Source organism: Corythoichthys intestinalis, chromosome 5 (genome assembly GCF_030265065.1).
Source record: "Corythoichthys intestinalis isolate RoL2023-P3 chromosome 5, ASM3026506v1, whole genome shotgun sequence".
Taxonomy (NCBI): domain Eukaryota; kingdom Metazoa; phylum Chordata; class Actinopteri; order Syngnathiformes; family Syngnathidae; genus Corythoichthys; species Corythoichthys intestinalis.
In genome coordinates, this window is record NC_080399.1 from 1,508,855 (window position 1) to 1,526,207 (window position 17,353).

Here is a 17,353-nt window from a genome sequence, read left to right on the forward strand (position 1 = left end):
TGTAAAACAATAGCAGCACAAACGATATTTTTTACAGCATAAACGTAGCACAAACGATTGACATCAATTTGATATAAATTTGCTTCTGACCGTGGGCCAACTTGACGGAGGTCACTGATAGACGTCCAATGACAGCGGATTGACCTTCAATCGCACGTTTTTTTCCACTGGATTCACATGTCATATTTTAGTAAGGATATCCTCTTTCCTCCTCGGCGCAACAGCAAATTTGATCCGCAAGCTCAGCGAAGTTTTGTGCAGAATTTCCTCCAAACTATTGACCAACCAACGTGTTGACATTTGAAAGTGCTTTCGCTTCTGTAAAGCGCGTAGAAGCCGCGCAATCTCGCAAGGGTCACGGAGCGATTCGTCATGTGAGAGTTGAGTAAAAGTCGAGTCACATTTTAGGCCTTTGGCCTAATTAGGTGCGTTAAGATAGACGTCCGATGTAAGTTGACTGTCAAAATGGATTGGACGTCTGGTGGTGTCAATGGCACGCAATCAAAATGCACTGGGAATGATCACGGAACTAGAAAATGCCATTTGTAAAGAAATTGCAGTGGTAGCTATGCTGCACCGGGTCGCTTCCTGTTGGTTTCAATGAATTTCGGGCTGACTTCCTGTTGATGTCAGGTCACTTCCTGTTGATGTCAGGTCACTTCCTGTTGACTTCCTGCTGATGGTGGGTCATTTCCTGTTGATTTGGGGCATTTCAGAGTCACTTCCTGTTGATTCTGAGGCATTTCAGGGTCACTTCCCGCTGATTTGGGGTCATTTCGGGGTCATTTCGTGTTCATATTGGGTCACTTCCTGTTGATTTGAGGCATTTGGGGTCATTTCCTGTTGATTTGAGGGTATTTCAGATTGACTTCCTGCTGATGCAAGGTAATTTCCTGTTGATTTGGGGCATTTGGGGTAATTTCTTGTTGATTTGAGGGCATTTCAGGTTGCCTTCCTATTGATTATGAGGCATTTCAGGGTCACTTCCGGCTGATTTGGGGTCATTTCGTGTTCATATTGGGTCACTTCCCGTTTATTTTGGCCATTCAGTCACTTCCTGTTGATTTGAGGCATTTCAGGTTGACTTCCTGCTGATGGCAGGTCATTTCCTGTTGATTAGGGGCATTTCAGAGTCACTTCCTGTTGATTTTGAGGCATTTCAGGGTCACTTCCCGCTGATTTGGGGTCATTTCGGGGTCATTTCGTGTTCATATTGGGTCATTTCCTGTTTGTTTTGAGTCATTTACGGGTCATTTCCTATCCATATGGGATCACATCCTGTTGATTTGGTGGCATTTCGGGGTCACTTCCTGTTCATTTTGGGTCACTTCCTGTTGTGACAAATTTCAGGGGTCACTTCCTGTTGAAATTGGATAGCGCCCTATTGATTTGGTGAAATTTCGGGGTCACCTCCTGTTTATTTTGGGTCACTTCCTGTTGATTCTGGGGCATTTCTGCGTTACTTCCTGTTGAAATCGGGTAACTTCGTGTTGATTTGACGGGCTTTTGGGGTCACGTACTGTTGAAATTTGATCACTTCCTGTTGATTCTGAGGCAATTCGGGGACACTTCCTATTGAAATTGGGTAACATCCTGTTGGTAATGAGGTCATTTCGGATGTGGATGTGTGCACTTTTTGGAGTCATTTTCTGTTGAATTCGAGTCACTTCCTGTTTATTTGGGAGCATTTTTGGGTCACTTCTTGTTGAAATTGGGTAACTTCCAGTTGATTTTGTGACATTTTGAGGTCACTTCCTGTTTATGTGTGGGCATTTTGAGGTCACTTTCTGTTGAAAATGTTACTCAAGTAAATATAATGGGCTACTAGCCACCTCTGACGCTAAGCAGGCTAACGAGCCTGATGCTAGTTAGCCTGCAAGAATCCACAAATTTGCTGCTCAGTTGTGATAAGCAGCATCTTATCATCGGTAAAACACAAAATGTGTTTTGTTCCCGATTCAGACCTTGAAGACGTGCACACCGAGCCGCACGGAGCCCACCTCTGGACGCAGGAAATGACGGGCGAGCGCGGATCACGTGTGTGGCGATAATGGATCGTTCCCAAGACCGTTCTCCTGTTGCAACTTCCTCTCCCGAGACGTTAACGAAGTAAGTGTGCTGGGAAGAGGAGAGGAGAGCACTCACTCCATCCACTCACCAAATACATGAAGAGATATCTTAAGTCGCCACGAAAACAGGAAGTTATCCACTCCTTCCGACATCCTGCTTTCTGAAAGCTAAATGAGCGGCTGTAAATAAGACGGCCGGTAGGTAAAAGTTTGCGCTCGTGATTTCGTAAACTTTCAGCGAGTGTCGGCATGAACCCAGTTCCTGAGGAACCCCATTTGCGGATGTGCTTTTTACGTAGCGCTCGTGATAAAGAAACTGCTGAGAGACGCTGACCTTTAACCCTGAAGTTTTTCAGGGGTTTTAACTCACAGGTCGCAATTGACAGCTAGAGCTAGAGCGTCACTGTCAGCCCTCCCGTTTCAAACGGATCAAACGTCGACTCGTGATGAACTCATTTCAATTCAAGGCAGAAGGGTGAAAACAGCTTTCTTTGCCCCTACCAACATGGCCATCATGAGGACACGTTCCCATTAAAGCCGATGCATTGACATTCAAATAACATCAAGACTACACCAAAAATTAACAGGAAGTGACCCAGAATTGCCCAAAACTAGGTAGCACTCTTAACTCACTGTCTGCCGTTGACGGTGCTATGGGTGCCAGCTCTCCCACTTCAAATGGATTGGACGTGTACACGGGATAAACTCATTTGAATTCATGGCAGAAGCATGAAGAAGCTTCTTTGCCCCTACCAACATGGCTGCCCTGAGGCCACTTTCCCATCAAAGTCGATGTGTTTTCATTCAAACAAAGTCATAACTAGACCCAAAAACAACAGGAAGTGAACTGGAGTTGCCCAAAATCAACAGGAAGGGACACTTAAATCATTGTCTGCTATTGACGAAGCTAGACAATCCAATCTGTTCAAAGCGGCCCACTACAGACGGATTGGACGTCTCAAACATATTTGAATTCAAGCAGATGCATGAAAAGATTTTTTGACCCTAGCAACATGGCCGCCATGAGGACAAAGTCAGTCAAAGGGATTGGACGTGTACACGTGATAAACTCATTTGAATTCATGGCAGAAGCATGAAGCTTCTTTGCCCCTACCAACATGGCTGCCCTGAGGCCACGTTACCATCAAAGTCAAAAAATGAAGTCATAACTCGACTCAAAAACAACAGGAAGTGAACTGGAGTTGCCTGAAATTAACAGGAAGTGACACTTAAATCATTGTCTGCTATTGACAGAGCTAGACAATCCAATCCGTTGGAAGCGGCCCGCTTCAGACGGATTGGACGTCTCAAATGATAAACTTTGAATTCAAGCAGACGCATGGAAAGATTTTTTGACCCTAGAAACATGGCCGCCATGAGGACAAAGTCAGTCAAATGGATTGGACGTGTACGCGTGATAAACTCATTTGAATTTAAGGTAGAAGCATGAAGAAGCTTCTTTGCCCCTACCAACATGGCCGCCTTGAGGCCACATTCCCATCAAAGTAAAAAACGAAGTCATAACTAGACCCAAAAACAACCGGAAGTGAACTGGAGTTGCCCAAAATCAGCAGGAAGTGATCCAGAATTGCTCAAAACTAGGTAGCACTCTTAACTCACTGTCTGCCGTTGACGGCGCTATGGGTGCCAGCCCTCCCACTTCGAATGGACTGGGCGTGTACATGTGATAAACTCATTTGAATTCATGGCAGAAGCATGAAAAAGCTTCTTTGCCCCTACCAACATGGCTACCCTGAGGCCACGTTCCCATCAAAGTCAAAAATGAAGTCATAACTAGACTCAAAAACAACAAGAAGTGACCTGGAGTTGCCCAAAATCAACAGGAAGTGATCCAAAACTGAGAGGAAGTGACACTAGACGTCCAATCCATTTGCTTGAAATGGATAGGATGTCTACGAGAGACACTCATTTGAATTCATGGCAGAAGCATGACTAAGCTTTGCCCCTACCAACATGGCTGCCCTGAGGCCTCGTTCCCATCAAAGCCAATGCATTAGCATTCAGATGAAGTCCTAACTAGACCCCAAATCAACAGGAAGTGACCCATAACTCATTTTCTGCCACTAGTCGTCCAATCCATTTGAAGTGGGAAGGCTGGCAGCCTCCAAACAAATGGTTGGAAATCTACTAGTGATAAGCTTCTTTTAACTGAAGGCAGAAGCTTGAAAAGACGTTTCAATCAATGCCTCTTCCAAAACGGCCCCAGGGCGGCCATGTTGGTAAGGTCGACATCCCTATCAAAGTCAATGCGTTGAAATTCAGATTAAGTCGTTTCTAGAGCCAACATCAACAGAAAGTGACCCCGTAATTGCCCAAAATTAACAGGAAATTATTCAAAATTAACAGGAAGTGACCCCGATTTGCCCGAAACTGACAGGAAATGATCCAAAATCAACCCGATTGGACGTCTACTAGTGATCAAAGCATGAAAAGACCTTTCATTGCCACTTCCAAAATGTCCCAATGGCAGCCATGTTGGAAGGGGCGATATCTCCATTAAAGTCAATGCATTCATATTCAAATTAAGTCATATCTAGACCCAAAACCAACAGGAGGTGACCCAGAATTGCCCGAAACCAACAGGAAATGACCCAGAATTGCCCAAAACCAACAGAAAGCAACCCAGAATTGCCCGAAACCAACAGGAAGTGACCCAGAATTGCCCAAAACCAACAGAAAGCAACCCAGAATTGCCCCCAAAAAAAAAACAGGAAGTGACCCTTAACTCAATGTCCGCCATTGAAAGCACTGGATGTCCATTCCATGTCCATGAATGTGATGTTGAATACGTTAGTGGAATTAATAAGTTTTTAGTAAAAAAAAAACGATCCATTTTTGGTCAAAAATATGATTTGATGATGATTACCCAAAGCCAAAAGGAAGTGACCCTTAACTCATTGTCTACCATTGACGGCACTATATGTCCATAAACATGTGAATATGTCAGTGGAATTTAATAGGTTTTTGGTCAAAAACATCCATTTTTGGTCAAAAATATGATTTGATGCTGACTACCCAAAGCCAAAAGGAAGTGACCCTTAACTCATTGTCTACCATTGAGGGCACTATATGTCCATGAACATGTGATGTTGAATATGTCAGTGGAATTTAATAGGTTTTTGGTCAAAAACATCAATTTTTGGTCAAAAATATGATTTAATGACGACTATGCAAACCCAAAAAGAACTGACCCTTAACTCATTGTCTGCCATTGACGGCACTAAACTTCCATGAATGTGTAATGTTGAAAACATCAGTGAAATTTAATAGGTTTTTGGTTTAAAAAAATCCATTTTTGGTCAAATTTGATTATTTAATTTGATGATTATCCAAAAACAACAGAAAGCGACCCTTAACTCATTGTCTGCAATTGACAGGACTAGATGTCCATGAACATGTGATGTTGAATATGTCAGTCAAATTTAATAGGTTTTTGGTCAAAAACATCAATTTTTGGTCAAAGATATGATTTGATGATGCTTATTCAAAGCCAAAAGGAAGTGACCCTTAACTCATTGTCTACCATTGACGGCACTATATGTCCATGAACAAGTGATGTTGAATATGTCAGTGAAATTTAATAGGTTTTGTGCCAATAAGAGATTCATTTTTGGTCAAAAATATGAATTTGTTAACCCTTCAATACTGTATGTACAAATTTAAATTATGAAATTACAACACAATTAAAAATGATATGAGTGTGGGGTGTTGAATGTGTCAGTTGGAGTTATTAGGAGGTTTTTGGTCAAAAATGTTTTTTTTTTTTGTTTTTTTTTTTTTGGGTAAAACAAAAAAAAAATGGGGTGAAAAATGTGAGAATCTGATTTTTTATTGTGAATATGTTCAATAAAACATTAGTAGAAATGATAGGAATGTGTGATGCTGAATGCGTCAGTGGAATTCATTAGTTTTTGTGCCAATAAAAGATTCATTTTTGGTCAAAAACATGAAATTGTTAACTCTTTAATACTGTATATACAAATTCAAATTATGAAATGACAACGCAAATAGAAATGATACGAGTGTGGGATGTTGAATGTGTCCGTTGGAGTTATTAGGAGGTTTTTGGTCAAAAATGGTCTATTTTTTTGGTAAGACAACAACAAAAAAATGGGGTGAAAATGTGAGAATCTGTTTTTTTTGTGTGTGTGTGAATATGTTCAATAAAACATTAGTAGAAATGATAGGAATGTGTGATGCTGAATGTGTCGGTGGAATTTATTAGGTTTTTTTTGCCAATAAAAGATTCATTTTTGGTCAAAAATATTAAATTGTTAACTCTTCAATACTGTATATAAAAATTGAAATTATGAAATGACAACACAAATAGAAATGATGAGTGTGGGATGTTGATTGTGCCAGTTGGAGTTATTAGGTTTTTGGTCAAAAAGTGTAATTTTTTGGGGGGGTAAAACACAAAAAAATGGGGTGAAAAAGGTGAGAATCTGTTTTTTTTTGTGTGTGTGTGTGTGTGTGTGTGTGAATATGTTCAATCAAACATTAGTAGAAATGATAGGAATGTGTGATGCTGAATGCGTCAGTGGAATTTATTAGGTTTTGTGCCAATAAAAGATTCATTTTTGGTCAAAAATATTATTATATATTGTTAACTCTTCAATACTGTATATATATAATTCAAACGTGTGAATGAAATGCAATACAAGTAGAAATGATATGAGTGTGGAATGTTGAATGTGTCAGTGGGAATCATTAGGAGGTTTTTGGTCAAAATGGTCCATTTTTGTTCAAAATGTCCATTTTATAATAATAATAAAGTTTTTGGTTATACAATGATTGATTCTGTGAATATGTTCAACGAAACATGAGTAGAAATGATAGGAATGTGTGATGCTGAATGCGTCAGTGGAATTTATCAGGTTTTGTGCCAATAAAAGATTCATTTTTGGTCAAAAATATGAAATTGTTAACTCTTCAATACTGTATATACAAATTCAAATTATGAAATGACAACACAAATAGAAATGATATGAGTGTGGGTTGTTGAATGTGTCAGTTGGAGTTATTAGGTTTTTGGTCAAAAATGGTCAATTTTTTGGTAAAACAAAAAAAAATGGGGTGAAAAATGTGAGAATCTGATTTTTTTTTGTGAATATGTTCAATAAAACAGTAGGTGAAATGATAGAAATGTGTGATGCTGAATGCGTCAGTGGAATTTATTAGGTTTTGTGCCAATAAAAGATTCATTTTTGGTCAAAAATATGAAATTGTTAACTCTTCAATACTGTATATATATATAATTCAAACGTGTGAATGAAATTCAATACAAGTAGAAATTATATGAGTGTGGAATGTTGAATGTGTCAGTTGGAGTTATTAGGAGGTTTTTGGTCATAATTTGTCATTTTTTTGGTAAAACAAAAAAAATGGGGTGAAAAATGTGAGAATATGTTCAACAAAACATTAGTAGAAATGATAGGAATGTGTGATGCTGAATGCGTCAGTGGAATTTATTGGGTTTTGTGCCAATAAAAGATTCATTTTTGGTCAAAAATATGAAATTGTTAACTCTTCAATACTGTATATAAAAATTGAAATTATGAAATGACAACACAAATAGAAATGATGAGTGTGGGATGTTGATTGTGCCAGTTGGAGTTATTAGGTTTTTGGTCAAAAAGTGTAATTTTTTGGGGGGGTAAAACACAAAAAAATGGGGTGAAAAAGGTGAGAATCTGTTTTTTGTGTGTGTGTGTGTTTGTCTTTGCTACATTGTGGGGACCAACACCTGACAGCCCAGTCATAGTGTGGGGACCAAAAAACTTGTGGGGACCAAAACCCTGGACCCCACAATTTTTATCATTGATATAGTGATAAAATGACTAGATAGACGTTCTGTCAAAATTTCAGCGCTTTACCCACAATACACGAAAACCAACTTTTTTGTGTGAAGTGTGTGTGCTCAGTGCTGCCCCTGTAGACAGAACATGGTACTGCATCTACACACAGTTACGCACACTTTCACACACTTGTCTTGTTTTTATGCCATTGTGTGGACATACACAGAACAAACTTGTCTTGTTTTTATGTCATTGTGGGCACACACAGATCACCCAGTTTTTGATCTGTTGTGGGGACACATTGCGCAACTACAATAATACAAAAATCCCTCTCAGGTAAAAGCTTTAATATATACAACACTTTGAGTTATATAAATTATGTGTATTAAAACTTATACATTCATTCACAAGACACCTTCGCGTTTTTTAACAAACTTTTGCGGATCTTTCCCAACAGATGAAAGCGTAAAATGATCCAATTTTTCAAGCCATGGGTGAAAGGTGTAGGTGGTTCATTACCATTTTATGCTTATGAATACACGAGATGATATCTCGAAAATGTTTCATGCACATCTCAACGTTTATTCAAATAACTAGTCAGTTTTACCATGTTTGGAGTTTACCTTTAATTCTGAATGAAAACTGATCCTTTTTGGAAACTGAAAGCGTAAACAATCGGAAAAACAATGTTTCCTTTATCCTAAATTTGCTAACCATCTAGGATTTTAGAAGTTTTAGGAAGTTTGAAATTCTCAAATTCTGTTCAGTGACGGACTTTAAGCAGAAGCACTTATTTGGATTTTGTTGTTTTTCAATGTCTTAAATTAAAATGTTCAATCTAAACTCACTGAAGCACTTCATTACGACAAGCAATTTCTACAAAGTATGGCATCAAATGCGATGCAATGAAAAATATGGGTCCTAGAGTTTGTGCTGGTGCATCCAAAAAAAAAGTTAGGCACACCAATGCAAGCAATGCAAAACGTGTGGAGCCCTGCCTCACAAAACATTCAGATTTTCCAGACTGGCATCTTTTCCTACCACTGGAGCCAACTCATAATGTGATCAGTTGACAGCTCCACCTCTCTCTTCACCCGAGCGTCCATGACATTCAGCCGCAGGCCTAATGACACGACTACAAAGTCATTAATTGAGCTGCGGCCTAAGGTGTCCAGGTGCCAAATGGACATATGGACTTCTTTATGCTTAGACATTGTAGAAATATTGATATGCAATGAGCGCAGATTTCCAGGCATTAAAAACCACTCAGGAGCTGATCTGGGGGTGTTTGGGGTTACTCTCAATCATGCCCCTCCGGGTCTTGCTGTCATTCAGGTGAGGTCAGGTGTGGGGACACGTGCAAGGAAGACGCTTCGCTGCGTTCACCCTCGCGCTCCACTCAGCGGCTGATCTCCTAGCGTAGGTCCGGGCGCCTTCCCGGCCCGGTACCCTTACATTCGCAAGATTCTCTTCCAGCTACTACACAGCACCCTCTGTTCCAGAGTACAGAGCCGGGATGAGAACAAGGTGCAGTGGAATGCTGCGGAGCTCCAAAAGTCTCCACAAAGCGTCTCTACTCACTGACTCCAACGCCTTCCTGAAATCGACATAGGCAGCTAATACTTCCTTCTCATATTCAAGAAGTCGCTCTGAAAAAACGCGAAGTGCTAGGATGCGGTCGACAGTGGACTTCTTTGGTGTGAGCCCAGACTATTCAGGACGCTGGTGATCGAGTAGCTGCTGACGTATCCTGTTCAGAAGTACATGTGTGAAGGCTTTGCCGGGCACTGAGAGGCGGGTGACCCTGTGGTGGTTGCTGCACTCTCGAATGTCACCCGAGCTCCAAACGGAGCAGATGAGTGCCTGCAACTCCCGCAGAGCGGCGTCGGCCCAGCTTTAAGCGTCTATCCGTAGACACCGCAGTTGCCTGGTGCACTCCCATCCCCCAACTGGCCAACAGCCTTTCGGACATCCTCAAGGGTTGGCACAACAATGTTGACCAGTGGGTCAGGCGTCAGGCATGCAATGCCCTTGGCGGGGAGCTCTCAGCTGGGAGGCTCGGCCCCACGCAGCTCCTCAAAGTACTAAACCCAGCGCCACGGGGCGTCCTCTTCCGACAGGACTGTGCCATCAGCAGCTAGAACCACCGTGCAGCTTGGACGGGAGGCAGAGGAACGCAGCTCGTGGATGACTTAGAAAACCAGACGAGCGTCGCCGGAATGTGTGTCCTCCTGCTCCCCATGAACTGTGCAGATGGGCTTTCTCCTCAGCTGCCTGTAGGGCTCGGAATTGCGGTCAAGTCTTGCCTTGCGGCTCTCGTCGATGATGTTTAACGTCGCTTCCGAAAGCCCACTCCGATGGCCCCGGGCAACTTTGGGATGCTGTCACTAGCTGTCGCCCGGACACAGTCCCTGAAGCCAGTCCACATATCCTGCGCCTCCCCCACAACGCCCAGTCGCCCAAGCCATTCTGTCAGGTTTTTGGAGTGCGCGTCTGCCACCCGGGGGTCCCGCAGGCTTCCGACATCCAGCCGAATTTGGCTGGCCGTCGCGCAATGCGGCATGCCCCTAGCTGTAGCTTCAGTGTCGCTACCAGCAACTGATGGTCAGTGCTGAAGAACTGGCCACTCTGGAAGACACGACAGTTCCGTCCACGAGTACATGATCGAGCTCCTTCGCAGTTCGGCCAGTATTAGAATACCAGGTCCGTAAATTCGGCCTCGTGAACCACGACCCTCCAACCCGAAGACCGCGACTTACTGCAAAGTCGAGCAGCCTCTCGGAGTTGTCGTCACAGATTCCCTTGGGGACACGTTCCAGAGCTGTGAGGACCGAGACATGACTCCTAGCCGTCCCATGACGTACGAGTGACAGTGTTGAAGTCGCCAAGCACGATCCTTGTGTCTCTCTTTGGAACAGCATCCATCGCGATTCAAGCTCAGTGTAGAAGGCTCCCTTCTTTGGAAGCTCACTTTCCCTGGTTGGAGCGTACACTGCAACAAACGACATAACGCCCACCGAGTGAGCGGGTCGCACCCTCATGGTACGCTCTGAGACCAGCATGACCTCCCTGACCTGCGAAGCCCCCCTGTTGGCCACCACAATGGCCAAACCCTCGGTGCGCCGACCTTCGGCTCGACCCGACCAGTCATAGGTGTAACCACCTACCTTGATCTGGCCACTGCCTGGTCGATGAAGGCGACTACAGCGATGCCCAACCTGGAAAGCTCAAAAGACAAGGCAGACACGCTGGCATCATCTTGGAGTGAGAGCTTGTTCCAGGCGTCCATCCAGCGTCCACCCGTACCGAACGCCTCAGAATCAGCCGAGAGCGTCGAGGTCCAGTGGATGACTCCTCAGCGCCACTGCGACGCGAGGCGTGCCCTCACCAACCTGGTTACTGGCCCCCTCATCAGTCGGCGGGGGTCCGAAAGGCTTTGCGGCGAGAATTTAATAGGGTGGGGGTGCAAACCCCACTCCCCGAGGCTCCGGTGGCAGGGCCCGCCACAGCCCTTCCAGCCCGATTGGACCGCCAGTCTAAAACTAGGTCTCCTTTACTAGTGAGAAAACAAAAGATGTGGGTGCGAATTGCAGGTGGATCTACTGTAGCTGGCCTTGGGATGACCGACAAACTAGCAGAGGAAACAGTATGGTATGGGATGCTGAAGCTGCTGTCCCTGTGACCCGACCTCAAAGAAGACCGATGGATGGCTGATATGATTTGTATTTAACACCATGGTGTTATAATGGTGTTATATATATATACATATATATTTGATTGAGTGAGTTAGCAGCCAATGGTTGCCCTGCCTGTCAAAATTGATTGGACATCTGCTGCTGTTAATGGCACAGAAACATGATCGTTTGCTTCTCACCCTTACAGTTAAAAATAATAATTTATTTTTCTTATCAATGGCAGCCACAGAGTTCAGTCCAATTTCTGGGGCTAATTGCCAAATGAGTTGTTGTATTTATTTGAAATACAGTGAAGATGAATGGGAAAGTGGCTGTTTTCCCCCAAAACATTCAGATAAACACTATATGGTTTTCATACCCTCCACAAAAGTCTGCCTACCTTGCCAAGTCAACCAGAATAACCACGTGGAGAAAGAATAGAACTGCTTTTGAAAAAAAATCTTAAAGTAATCTTAATCGGGCAGTATGTTATGTTGCTATGTTGACGGGAAAAAACACATCATCTATCTATCTATCTATCTATCTATCTATCTATCTATCTATCTATCTATCTATCTATCTATCTATCTATCTATCTATCTATCTATCTATCTATCTATCTATCTATCTATCTATCTATCTATCTATCTATCTATCTATCTATCTATCTATCTATCTATCTATCTATCGTAGCGGTAAGACGTTGGATGGAGTCTTATTTCCCGTGCTCGGCGGCTCATGTGTTTCTTGTAACTCGCTAGGAACTCTGCTGCTCTCTGTGAACTCTGAACTCAGCCGGAACGCGCGCAGCTCTAAAGTGTCTGTCACGTGACTGTGACGTAGCTGGTAACGCGCTCGGCCAAATGGACACACAAGTACGATGGGTGAATTATGTCAAACAACAAAGGGTCACCCCACAGGTCCCCTCAGAATTCACCCACACAGGACGCCAGGCGCAACCCGAATCAAAAGAACGGAATGCATGAGTTGCGCTGCCGGGGCGTCAGTGGAAAACGACCGAACAGACGGTCAGGCGGCCGTCCAGGACGCCGGATGCGGGAAGTCTGAGCAGAACAGTCTGGAGGACGCCCAGGATGCCAGGCGGCGGGCGACCAAAAGCGACGACCAGGATGCAAGGCGGTGGACGACCGAGCAGGACGATCGGGCGCCCGTCCAGGACGAGGAGCGCGTCGCGCAGCTCCGCCCAGGCGAGGCCGGAGAAGCGGACGCCAAGAGAGGCGGCACGCGTTGCTCAGCTGCGGTCGAGGAAGAGGTCGAGACGTGCGACGTCTCGGCGGAAAGACTATGAAGTGCTGTGCTCTGACCGCCGTCGAGTACCCGAGCGCGGCTACCACGTGGTAGAAGCGGATGGTGTCGTTGGAAATACCACGGAGGACGAACTGCTCCTCCGCGAACGCGAACAACGCGGCCGCAGAAGACTCATTAAACGTCGCCAGCTCGAAAAAGCTAGCGTCCGCCATTGCTTAAAGTGTTCAAAAATGCCTCTGAGACTTCAGCGAGGCTCGTCGGGGTCACCAGGGTAAGCGGTAAGACGTTGGATGGAGTCTTATTTGCCGTGCTCGGCGGCTCATGTGTCTCTTGTAACTCGCTAGGAACTCTGCTGCTTTCTGTGAACTCTGAACTCAGCCAGAACGCGCGCAGCTCTAAAGTATCTGTCCGTGACTGTGACGTAGCCGGTAACGCGCTCGGCCAAATGGACACACCAGTACGATGGGTGAATTATGTCAAACAACAAAGGGTCACCACACTATCTGTCTGTCTGTCACGACTTATTGCAATTAACTCCTAGCATGCGACTGCTATGAGTGATAACCTTGATTTTTGTGCTTTACCCAACATACCCTTTTTTATTCAGTGTTATTACAGGTTTTACCAGAAATTTGAGTAAAAGCAAACAATTTTTTGAATTTATATATATATATATATATATATATATATATATATATATATATATATATATATATATATATATATATATATATATATATATATATATATATGTGTGTGTGTATTTTAAGACGTGCTTTTGGAAATGAACTCTTCTTATGTAAATTGTGTTTCCTGAAAAAGGTCACTCAAATATAATTATTAACAACCACACATTAATTAAAGTTACAGTGAGACCCCTTCAGACCCGCAGTTTTACTGATGGGAAAAAAATAATACAATCTGCCCTGATTTTTACTCAAACACCACAACAAAGTGCAATTTTTTGGTTTGGTTATTTAAAGTTTTTATTGGTCATTTTTTATGTTAATGTGTTTTTGATGACAAACGGGCACTTTACGTTATTCGTTTTGAAAGAGCCAAAAATAGCAAAGAGGGCTTCTCACTACTCATGATTTGATTTCAATGGGTAAAGTTTCATACAATCATCTCCCAGAAGTGACAATTGCAACTGAATTCACTGTATTTATTGGTTTAGAGATGCGCACGCATCATGTCCTCCCGCAGCAAGTCTGAAGGGGTTAAAACATATTGACGTTCACAGCTGGCGCGGGAAGACTGATTAAGCACCGCCCAATGCATTGCAGATGAGAACAATTGAATGAGAGGAGGAAGTGCAACTTTTGGAAAGTCACCCTGATTAAAGTACATATACTACCTGTTTTAACGCAGAGGTAAGTGTTATTTTGACCCAATATACACTCTCCTTGATTGGAGTGATGGTATAGTTAAAAATAAAACGTTTAAAATAAGCAGCTTCGTTGTGATGGTAGCATTTAGCACATAATTGGCCTTGCTCTGAGGCGCACGTAATTTAACCAACTAATTTAGCATTGTAGCGATAACGATTTATATAAGCATATAAGACAACTATGCTATGCAGTTAGTGCAGAAATTCAGTGCCGGTATGTATGTGCTGCAAGGACTTACTTTAGTGAGCTAGCTTAGCATAGTAGCCAAAACGTTTTTATTGAAGCACCTCTATGCAAACTAGCAATATGCTATGTAGGACATTAACGTATACCCTCTTGCGTGGACAAATTTAACAAGATAGTTTTTTTATTATAGTGTAACTCTTTTATAAAAGCGCTAAGAAAGCTATGTAATGCAGCTACATTGTTTAAAGAAAATTACAAATTGGTGTGGCAGCAGGCAGAAATTTAGCCTATAATACCAATAATGTGTAAAATCATTATATTTTATTTTTTAGAATTGGCAATGCCTTCCCTGAGAAGCAGGAAATCACCAAAACAGGATGCCATTGAACATGCTTTAATGGGTCTGGATAAGACTCTCGAGTTGGAGAAGAAGTGCATCAGTTCTTTTAAAGGTACTGTATGGTATTAAAATGTTCACTGAGATATACTGTAAGTTATTGTTTTTGTTTTACTGTATCCGAGTTGACTTCTTAGCGTTTTAGTTCAAGTCAGACGTGTCTAAATCTCAAAGAGTATTTATTTAGATTTTTTTCAAATTATTTAAATGTGGCCTTGCATTATTTTTTTCGGTGATATATATATTTTTTAATCGCCTTATGTCAGCGGTCGGCAACCCGCGGCTCTAGAGCTGCATGCGGTTCTTTAGCACTGTCCTAGTGGCTCCGTGGAGCTTCTTGAAAAATGTCTGAAAAAGATGGGGGAGGTAAATATATTTTTTGTTTTAATATGGTTTCTGTAGTAGGAAAATCATGACACAAACATTTATTCAATTCATTAATATTGTGATGAAGTTCAAAGTTGAGGTAGCATCGTACAACAGAGTAGTCACGTGGTGCGTCATTCTCAATAGGATGCACTGCAGGAAAAATAAACATTTCATGATGAAGGCTCATGATCTATTTGTAGCCAACTTAGTCATTTTGGTCATTGGCTAACATATCTAATATAGATTCGTACAGCATGTGTTGCCTTCATTATAAGGCTAATATGTAATTTTTTGCGGCTCCAGACATGTTTTTTTTTTTTTTTGGTTCAATATGAGTCTTCATGAGTCAACATTTTGGGTTGCCAACCCCTGCCTTATGTCATTTTATGAGGTGCGCAAGGCAATTTTTGTGGAAATTGCTTAAAATTTACCTTTTCAAGCAACTTTATGTAGTAACTTCATGCTCCTGAAAACAGCCAAATTCTCATCGTGGCTGACTGTATTGCTGGCTAACCCTATGCATGTAACAGTGCCAAAAATTGGAAATCCGTATATGGTTAACTTTAAATGACCATTGGGTACAGGCATGGGCCAAAATCAGTTTCTTACCGTATGATAACCTTGAGTACAAATATTACGGTATCAAAATAGAAATCTAAAATGCATTATTTTGATAATTTGTTTACATTATTCATGTTTTCTCAAACAATATGTAGAATATTTTGTACTGAAAAAAAATGCTCAGACCAAGTTTAAATTGTTGAATCGAGAGCTAACAATATTGCATCACTGGTGAGCTATTTTTAAAACTGTCGACTACTTATTTGTTTTTTGGGGGGCAGGGCACCTGATGACGACGGGCACCATATTGGTTACCGCTGTTCTACAAACATAAAAACTAAAAACCACTATAACAAACGTAACTCTTATTCCCTGCCCGAAACACTGGGATCCCAAGCTTATGCCATTTTAGCAGTGCATATTTGTTAACAATTGACTGTATGCTCGTGTCGATGTATTCACATTATCAACATTCAACAGTATGTTGTGCTAACCGACCCATTTACAGTACGTCATCAATGTCATCGACTACTTGGGACGGCTCTATACGCAATTACATTGAACAACTGTGTTGTGTGCCTAAGATTCGTATTAACAAAACAGCATGTCCTTCGGCTTTGAGAAGCTGATTTGATTCCTGCGAACTGTCAACACCATAAGCTCAGCGAGAACGTTTGTTAGGGTTTAAAAGCAGCCAATAATATTGAAATAGCTCATCTAACAATCGGATAATTAGACATTTTAAAACCTTGGTATCCTTTGAAACTAGTTATCAGCCCATGTCTGAATATATGTTTTTTTTTGTTTTTTTTTTAATATAAAGGGTAGTAACAATTTTGTCCACATTTATCTCCTATACTGCGATGTATCGTCAAATGTTCAATCTTAATTCTATTTTTTTTTTTCTTTTTTTTTTCCAAACACCAGGCTATTCAGGTAAACAAATTATTTTTTCACTAATTTTCCTAATTTTCCAAACAACGGTTTGCACTAAACAACTTGATAACAAACCAATCCAGTTGTACACAGATATTACAAAAACAAAAGTATATATTTCAACAAATCCAGAAACAGCAGAAGCATATGTACCACAAATAGAATGTTCTGCTGGCTGTTGCAGGACGTTAATGATAAGATCATCATACAAGAGTGATATCTGGAATATGACATTTTTTTACATTAACTAGTTCTACCTTTTTTTTTTTTTTAAATCTTAATTAGGCCTGAACGATATTGGAAGAAACATTGCTGCGATTTTTGGGGGGATTGCAATATATTGTGATATTAAAAATACTTATTTATACCTATTTTTTTAGCATTGGAAAGAGATATTAGACATGTTTTTCACTTTTTTCCCCCAAAGTATGCTTTAAAAAATGTATCTAAATATTTTAAAAAATGGGTTTTAAGCATTTCAAATGAAATAATGATGATCAGTTTTAAATGTAACTGTCCCACCTAATCATTTTTAAACAAGAATAAAGTACTGTAGTAGACAAATGCTTTGCTTTAGTAAATGCTTCTGTTTATCTACCTTGGCTGCAGAATCACTATTGGCGTTCATTTCCAAGACACAACAGCTGTACAAAGAAAACCCCTTAGAAGACCGGCTACCTCG